We start from the raw sequence: 10,000 nt of genomic DNA, 5'->3' as shown, positions 1-10,000 counted from the left end.
TCCATAACAAGTAGTGTGAGTTTTATTATTATCTCCCTAGCCTCCCCCCACCCCCCTCTACTCTCTCTCTCTCTCTCTCTCTCTCTCTCTCTCTCTCTCTCTCTCTAACCGAGTTCACCGCAAGCGACAAGCCGCGCTGGTCCGCAAGCCTCCATTACACGCGGCATTAATGCGACAACGAGCTCACCATCCCCAGAGCAGCGCACGATGGCCGTAAAAGCGTCGAGGGCCGGGAGGCAATAATTCTTGCTCATCTCCTTCGTGTGCCTCGCCTGTCTAGCATTTCGTCTCGTCGTCTCGTCTTAGCACGCCACTCTGTATTCTTATTTTCATGTCTCGACGCTCCAGAACTCTTGCAGCGACGAATATTTCATACAGGACGTGATCTACATTTATTGCCGTCCCCTTCTCGTAATATTTTCTCGTGTGTGTTCGTTTCTCAAAGTCTGCGGTGAGGAAAACAGGAAAAGTAAATAAGATTATTACGCCCTTTTTTCGCGTCTTGTTCTTTAGCGTGGTTGTGAATCACCTCGCTAAATGCAGAGGTTTTGTGCGTCGCTTGATTCTCAGTATGAAAAAAGTCGGATAATTACCTTTGTCTGCGTTGCATCCTTGTATCCTTGCTGAGACGGTGACCTCCACTTGCTAGCATTAATGTTTTGCGCGTCGCTTGATCCCAGGAGCGTTCACGGTGGCAAGAAACGACGCTGGTGCTTCCATCTCCTCAAGAACACAAGAACACGACAGAAAAACCGCACCCGAGCCGCGGTAATGCAAGAGTCCGCTAGCGACCATTTTCACCGCGCGACAAAACACTTCCTCTCGAATCCCCGTCATCAGGCCGGCCGACACTGCAATCTGGCGGGGGTCGTGTAATTTCCAGGTGATTAGGTGACATCTGGCAGGTATGCACGGCGCCCTCACGTTTCAGCAAGATCGCAGTGATGATAGTATGACTAACACGTTCACTAGCATGTGTATTTTGTGTGTGTGTGTGTGTGTGTGTGTGTGTGTGTGTGTGTGTGTGTGTGTGTGTGTGTGTGTGTTTCCCATATATAATGACAGTGAGAGCAAGAAGGCGTTTATATGCATGAAATGGGGCTCCTCTTGGGTTAGGCAACGAAACTAGCGCTACTTCCACTAAATGGCTCCCGGTGAAAATTTCGAGCACGACTATTGTGTATAGCCGAACGACATAACTCTCATCGCAGCTGCACTCGGCACTGATAAAAGTGATGGTTTTAATGGCATATAATCGTAACAGCAGTAATGAAAACGATATTGATAATGATGGTGATGTTAGTAATGGTATACACACACACACACACACACACACACACACACACACACACACACACACACACACACACACACACACACACACACACACACACACAGTTAAACTTATCTCAACACAAATTCCGTTCACAGATAAAACTAAGTAATCACAGTCTGAATGTACGTACTACTTGAGTGTGGCAATGCATCTACTAGTATCTTTTGCATGATAAACACTTATTTAGTTTACTTGTTAGATGAAACACACCTACACGGATCGGTACCGACTCAGCGCGGTGCCCACTATTGTGCGAGCTTTAAATAAATAAGTGAATTTCTAGGTTAAGTTTATCCATAGTTAGGTTAAGCATTTTTAGTTCATTGTGGTAATGTCCCACACTGTACATTTTCAGTGTATTTTTACATTGCCTAATTAATAAACCGTTTATTATTATTATTACACACACACACCTGAGCAGCTACAAGTGATAGGCTTCGGGTAGCGTTTAGCGGCCAGGTGAGGCGGTGTGGCTGCCATCCTTAGTAAGAGGTTGAGGTTAATGCCTCCTCTAGTAAGGGAAACCTGCATATTCACACCAGTTTGCCTTTAGAGATAATAGTGACTGAGAGAGAGAGAGAGAGAGAGAGAGAGAGAGAGAGAGAGAGAGAGAGAGAGAGATTAAGGATTGCAAAAGCTAAGAACACTAAGCACCGGAAATATAAAATAAATCACATGTAATTTCTAAAAGCAAGGATGCATTTACTGAGAGAAGAGAAAACTAGCAAACAAAAAATACAAGGAAAAAATAGAGCATAGAAATACATGTAACAAAGATAGCCAGAAAGTGACGGGAAAAAGAAACATAAAGAGACTGAAAATGAACAGAAGCAGCATAAAATTTGAAGGACAATGAAAAAAAAAATGTAAGAGGAAGCCAGAATGAGGATAAGGGAGAAAAAGAGAGAAAGATGAAGAGTAAGGGAGAAGGAAAGTCACTACAATGAAGAAGAAGAACCAGATGAAGAAGAAGAAGAAAGAGGAAAGTGCGTCGTAAATTTAGCGGGAAAAACAGGAACGCACATACTCGTAAGCCCAACCAAGTTACGATGTAATGGCTGCTTCTTCCTTTGGGCGAAAATTTACGAGACAATATACCAGGACTAATTTTAGCTTAAATGAATGCCACGGAGAAGGATTAACAAACATACTGGAAAATCATACACCAATTAGAATTACGACATAATATACCTGTGCGTGGAGCTTTGCAGGTGTGATTTATGTCAGCTACCTAGCCGAGCTGTTATCTCTGTGTTGAGGCAATCAGTGTTGTGTTTTGGCCGGTTATTACAGAGCCCCTGTTTAGTCCAGAATGTTAATGGTTGAGTCATTTCCCATATTTTTTTCTGTTTTTTTTCCTCCCGTCCTTCCTTCCGTCCCTGCTTGCTTTGGTAATTACTCCCAACAGAAAACGTAGGTGGATGTGAGTTCCTGTGAGGGGGTGTTTAGGTTTTTTTTTTTTTTTGTTACCTGTAGTGTGTGTGTGTGTGTGTGTGTGTGTGTGTGTGTGTGTGTGTGTGTGTGTGTGTGTGTGTGTGTGTGTGTGTGTGTGTGTGTGTTTCATCGTTACTTGCTGGATTAACGTGTAATTGTAAAGATGGAATAGATTATCACATTTTATTCGCCCATTATTTTTCTCTATTTTTCTTTTACGCAATGAGAAAAATGCATTAATTGTTTTCCAGACGCTGCCTTCATTAATCTCTGCGAATGAATTCAAGGGTAATTTATTTCTTTAATTATAACATTGACTTCATGATTGATCTCTGTAATGGAAAACTCAGACACCAGTATTCATTAGTTGATTTATACTCTCTCTCTCTCTCTCTCTCTCTCTCTCTCTCTCTCTCTCTCTCTCTCTCTCTCTCTCTCTCTCTCTCTCTCTCTCTCTCTCTCTCTCTCTCTCTCTCTCTCTCTCTCTCTCTCTCTCTCTACCCACACCCAGAGATAGATAAATAGATAGGTAGGAGGCAGGTAGATAGGTAAATAGATAAACAAATTGTCTGTTCCATAAGTACTGTAAATCATACAAAAATTATAATTATAAATAGGTAGATAGATAGAGAAATAGAAAGATAGATAGAAAGATGCTCTGTTGACCATAAGTACTGTAAATCATACAAAAATATAATTATAGATAGAAAGAGATAGATAGATAGATAGATAGTTAGATTCACTGTTGACCATACGTACTTGTAAATCATACAAAAATAATACTTATAATGAAAATGGCGTGGAGTTCCTTTAATGCAGCTAATCATGTGTACTTTGTTATAGCTCACGCAAAATGATAATGAAAAGAAAACAATTTAAGACACCAATGCGAAAAGGAAGACACACGTACAGTCAGTCTCACAACACGTACTCCTATTTTTGCCTCGAGGAAAGTAGAGCGTAAGCAACATGAAAGAAATAATCTAAGCACAAACGTATATATCAATTTTCCCGTCAGACGAAGATTACTCACGAAGTCTGCCTTGAATCACGGCTCATAATCTCACTCACGCTGTCTCTTATGTACAGAAGTTTGTCCAGGTATAGAAGTTTATTTCGTGAACTTTATTTGTTTAACCTTGACTTGTGATTAATCTGGTGTGGCAGCTTGTTAACTTTGGCTACAATATACATTTTTCTCTCTCTCTCTTTTTCTTCCGTCGTGTCTCTCCTCTTTGAGTATTGTATAACATGTATCCTATCACCTGTCCAATCCGCCAAGTTTTCTTTGAAGCTCTGTGTGGTGTTGTGACACATTAGATCAATCATTCATTCATTCATTCAGTCAGTCAGTCAGTCAGTCAGTCAGTCAGTCAGTCAAGAAGGAAGTATCAAGATCCTTATATTTCAACTTTGTGATAATTTATTTGGCTATTTTCTGAGTTTGCCTTTTCTTTCTGCTATTTTCTAGGCCAGAACCCTTCTTATGTAAGCAAAAAAAAAAAAAAAAAAAAAAAATTTATTCGTTTGATTTACGTACTACCTGTAATTATCTACCTATACAAAGATCTCCCCATTTTCATCCCTCCGTATCTACACCATATCATGCTCATTTATCCTTGTTACTCCACTACACATCACCTATTACTACCACTAAACCATTTATTGATTTACTACCTGTAATTATCTATCTATACAAAGAACTGTCCCTCTCTTCATCACTTTGTATCTAAGATCACATCGACCTCATTTACCTCTGTTACTCTACTTCTCTTCCTTCTACGAAACACTCCCATTACTCTTGTACTCAGCTCTCTTCCTCTTTCATTTTACTTTAAACGTTCATTCCACACCCAACCACGCTGCCTCATTCCGCTTACTCCATGCCTTTCCACCTTTCCCTTTTCACTCCCTCATCAGCACTTCACCTCCGCCGTCACCCCTTCACATTTCAGCCCTTACCGCATCACATTAACATCATCATCATCGCAACGTGACTTCACAACGTTTCCAATAAGAGGAAGCAGCAGATATTGCCTTGAATGGATGGTCGATTCATTAAACCTCCACTTAGCAAGATGTTCAGGTGCGCCGGACAGGTAAAACTAAGGTTATTTATACGCTTCAGTTCACAGCGTCAACTTTTGTCGACGGACGGACGGACGGACGAAGGCAACGTGTTAGAATGTAAAATATCAACCAATTGTCTCGCTCGCCGGACAAAAGCGTCCCCAGGGATTGGTCATTTACCGTAATAAAACACGTGCAATTCTTGACGTGAAGATAATGGAAAATCGCCTGTAATAACATTGCCTTAGGGGGAGGGAGGCGGGAGGGGCGACGGGAGGACAGACAGAGGAGGAGGGATGGAGAGAGGGAAGGATGGAGGGTGATGATGGTGGGCGGGGGTGAGGGAGTGAGGGAAGGAGAGGAGAGGAGAGAGGGAGGGAGTTGCCATTATGTAGCCGGTCCTTGGTAGCTGTTGAAATAATAATGAACAGATAACAAGGTAATGGAGGGTAATGGGAGGATAATGCTGGTTAAGGCGAGTGAGTGGTGTCATACGTGGCTGTTCACCACCACGTCTTGGTTACCTGGTGTGTGTGTGTGTGTGTGTGTGTGTGTGTGTGTGTGTGTGTGTGTGTGTGTGTGTGTGTGTGTGTTGCAAGTTTGGGAAATATATGTTAAAATTCCTTAATTATTTTTAAAGATTTATTTTTATTCCTGCTATACTACTACTACTACTACTACTACTACTACTACTACTACTACTACTACTACTACTACTACTACTACTACTACTACCAGAGCCACCGTTGCCACCACCACTACAACGTAAACACTATTGTTACTACTTCTATTGTGTACTTGTGAATTCCCTTCCCTTCACACAGACGAGGTGCGTGCCGTGCGTTTTGACACAGAGGAACGGGAAGAATATGAATAAGTATACCGTTTACTCACGCATTCTGGCCTCCATTGATTTCCCAGAACGTGAGTCAGTCGCGCAGAGAAAGTGTGCGTCAAATTCAACATTGTAGGTTTTGAGCTTTGGCAAAATTCGAAATCTTAGTGGAAGATGTGATTTTTTTTTCTTTTTTATTAACTCCTGTATCATAACGCCTTTCTATATTCATTTTGCTTTAGTATTTGGTGATTTTATACAGTTTCAGAAACTCATGTGGGGGATTAAAATAGTGAACTCCATAAACTTTTTTTAATGTTAATAAAATGGTCTCATCGTACACAAATCTTTAAGTAAAAATGTGTCCCAGTATTGAAGAAGTTAATATAGAATGTGTTTGTATAGTTGATGGAGTGTTTGGTGTATAATTATTGGTGTTTCTACTTTATTTAATGTTTAGTTAATTGTGTTTTTCCTGATTTGTAAGTTGTTTAGTGTAGTTTTTGTTGCTGTTTTCCTTATTCGCTATATATCACTATCAGTTTGATCGATTTTAGTTGATTATTAAAAGCAGAAGTGTTTATTTTTTTTATACTTTTGACGATATTGTTCTGTTTTTTCCTTATTACGTTTTTTTTTTTTTTATTTATTGATTTAGTTAGATAACCAAGAAATCTTATCGCTAGTCTGTCACAACCTCATTTTATTTATATGCATTGATTACCTTCATTTTTTGTAGCTTTTACTTTTTTTTTTTTTTTTTACTTACGAATTTAAGACTCACTGAACCTAGCGTGTGTGTGTGTGTGTGTGTGTGTGTGTGTGTGTGTGTGTGTGTGTGTGTGTGTGTGTGTGTGTGTGTCAATACATAGCCCTGCCCGGTGCACGTGAAGCCTTTGGGAAGTAGCTTTAATGACAGGCGAATCTGATTTTCTTACCACACCCTTACTCATTTTCTCAGTTTGAAGTAGAGTGTGTAGGTCGCTGGTATGTGGTGCCTGCATGCCTGTGTGACGGTATGTGGCGGTGCATGCTTGTGTGTCGGGCTAACTTGCAGGGTATATTAATAGTTCAAGTTAGTGATTAAAGTCTATTACTACTACTACTACTACTACTACTGCTACTGCTACTACTACTACTACTACTACTACTACTACTACTACTACTACTACTACTACTACTACTACTACTACTACTACTACTACTACTACTACTACTACTACTACTACTACTACTACTACTACTACTACTACTACTACTACTACTACTACTACTACTACTACTACTACTACTACTACTACTACTATCGTCAACATTTCCCAGTCCTGTTCTCCTCAGTATAGTCCTCTGGGAGAAGGTTCCGGGAACAGGCTTGTGTTGTCCAAACAAAGCGAGAAAGATTACAAGTTTGGAAATTATGTATTGGCCAAAATTATACTAGTTTGGGCGCCTCGTTACGTCATAAGTAGTGAAGTGTATAACTTTGTTTTTGTTATTAAATCTAATCGTATCTTTCTTTCATAGACTTGGAAATGTGTATCGAGGCGCCTTCACCCAGATGCCTAATTATACTGGCGCCCAAAAATGTGTGACACTAAGTATAGAGACTCGTGTGTGTGTGTGTGTGTGTGTGTGTGTGTGTGTGTGTGTCTGGGAACAGGTGCTCTTCATTATTAAGGTTTTATGATGAAACTTATCGTGGTTTGGTACGGCTTGCAAGTCAGCCTGTTTGTAGAGCCTGGTGATGATGATGGTATTGATACTCGGTGATTGATAGTGATGTTCATAATAATGGTGATGGTGGTGATGGTGATAGTGATGCGATAATAGCAATAATAATGATAGCAATAATAATAATGATGATGATAATAGTAATAATAATAATAATAATAATAAATAATAATAATGATAATATTGATAATAAAACACTAAATGTAACAGTAATAACAGTAACAAAAAACAATAATAAAACAATGACAATGTAACACACACTAATAACACGGACAATAACACCACATGATTTATAAGGAAAAAAAAAAAAAACACGCATGAACAATCCTTTAATGAAGACTGAGACGCCCCACAAATACAGGCTCCCTTCCCTGGCACGGCGGGCACTGAAGGGGTCGCCGCCGGGGACACGCACTTCCTCTTCCTCCAGGACGCGGCGAGCACCGAACAGCTGATAAGTTAGCGGCTAAGTGCGTGGATCGCCTCGTTCACCGCGTCCTCACCTCGCTGGGAGCCGCTGAATAAAGTGCAAATTACATGGTGAGGGTGAGCGGATGTGTGATGGGGTGGCTGGAGGCGGCGGCGGTGGTGGTGACGGTGGTAGTGTGGCGGTGGCGGCGGAGGGCAAGACGACAAGTAATACACAGCCCACACGTCCACACAAGTCCTCTTTGTGCTCTCCTTTCCTCCTCTTCTTAGCGCGCTGTTTCTTTCAAACGTGCGTTTTTAGCTCCTGGTCTTGGTGGGAAATTAATAATAATGTATTGTGAAGTGACAGCATGACGGGGATAGACAAATTATCTATCATCCCACCAAGATTGAAGCGATTATCTACTGTAATGGCTAGCGTCGACTTCGGGCTGGCTGAGGCGCCCCACCGCCACCCGCCATCAGCCTGTCCCTCCACCCCCGCCTCCCCGTACCTAGACTGGCATCCACCCTCTTCATTATCCTGAAATACGACAGCTGGAGGAGGTAACAGTATTCCCGCAGAGGTAAATTTGTCGCCACGCATGCGCCTCCGACAGCCGCGGCCAAGACTTACAGCCCTCCTCCGATCCTCCTCACCTCCATCCCTTCCCTTCCTCCCGGTAACTGACATGTCACTTCCCTCCCTCCCCCGCGACGCGTGTTTGTTGTTGCATGTTCGCAAACAACCCATTAAATCACCGATAACCTCCTTACATACACAATTCACCGCCGTATAAAATCAACTGATAACTTGAAACTCAATCTCCCAGCTAACTGTTCCTCCCGCGTGATGCCATACCAGCGGGACCTCATTTTTCCTCCCGTTTTCTTATGAACCCCTTGAGTAATGCGGTCCTGGTGCTGTTTACTCTTTGATATCAACGATTTATTGAGTGTGTGAGCGTTAGGCGCGCTCCTCACTGCACGCATGGATCAATAAGAGCTATTATAGATAAGAAAAGAACGCGTCTTGACTCCTGCACTCAAACTCCGCCTCCTGCAGGACCGCCATCTTTGGACGTCACCCAGGTCCCGCCTACTGGGAGGAGCCGGCCGCCCTCCCCACCTGCCCGACGCATAGCATGTGACTGCCCACTTAATTTACCGCAACGAGTTATATTCCACGTGTAAAATATTCCTCAACATGTATCTTTATGTCTCACTAATGAAAGAGGCTATTATTTTCCCCAATTCAGTCACGAAGAAGCGACGGCGACGGGGGCGGCGGCGAGGCGGCGACGGCGTGCGTGAGCGAAGACTGGGACGCAAGCAAAACAAATGGCATTATGTGACGTATTGCGCTGACACGGTGATATTAACCTCGCCTGATTCCATCTTCCGAAGCCTCATAAATCATGTGGCAGGGTGCGGCGGTTCAGGGGAATGGAGGCGACGAGGAAATAATGTGCTTGTGATTCTTTCCTGCCTGCGTTGTCTTCATTTGAGGCTTCTGGTGGCGCTCAGGGCGACGCGGGATGGCTGCATGAACCTCAAGTGTTTTGAATGTATTGTCTTCCTTCAGTGTGGATAGTGTTTATTTACCAGTTATCATCGAGATCTCTCGCTGCGTAATAGATGTTTTAACTCTCTCTCTCTCTCTCTCTCTCTCTCTCTCTCTCTCTCTCTCTCTCTCTCTCTCTCTCTCTCTCTCTCTCTGACGTGCATATTGGTGTCATTAGAGTAGCATCAAGAAGCACCTCTGGCCACATACAGTCCCAGCCCTGCTCGCCTTCAGTTCAATCTTCACTTTGACACACTTCCAATTACCTCCACTCAAATACTACAGCGTCACATTTTTAACTATAATTTTGCTCTCCCTCTCATTTCCTGCAGCAGTGGATGAGATGAAGACCTTGTTTAATTTCTTTATCTCTTGCTCTTCTCTCTCTCTCTCTCTCTCTCTCTCTCTCTCTCTCTCTCTCTCTCTCTCTCTCTCTCTCTCACACTTTGACTTTAGTATTTTTATCTATTTGCTTTTTTTTTCTCTCTCTCGTGTCTCTTTTGACCAATTTCCTGTCATGAATGTTAATAGATTTTATTCTTGCACATTTTTCTTGTTTTATTTTGTGTGCTCTGCTGGTTTTATCTGTCAAGGTTATTTATACATTTTTCATTTATTATTT

The 10,000-nt window shown here is 42.1% G+C and overlaps 1 protein-coding gene across 2 annotated transcripts in view; it reads right to left on the bottom strand.

The window, feature by feature from the left end:
- The window catches only part of LOC123507108 (homeobox protein aristaless-like), a 148,385-nt gene that overhangs the window by 36,447 nt on the left and 101,938 nt on the right, over positions 1-10,000 (bottom strand). The window lies entirely within an intron of this gene.

This window comes from Portunus trituberculatus, chromosome 21, assembly GCF_017591435.1.
Source record: "Portunus trituberculatus isolate SZX2019 chromosome 21, ASM1759143v1, whole genome shotgun sequence".
Taxonomy (NCBI): domain Eukaryota; kingdom Metazoa; phylum Arthropoda; class Malacostraca; order Decapoda; family Portunidae; genus Portunus; species Portunus trituberculatus.
Note: the sequence above shows the minus strand (reverse complement) of the source record. Positions and strands in the feature narration are given on the sequence as shown.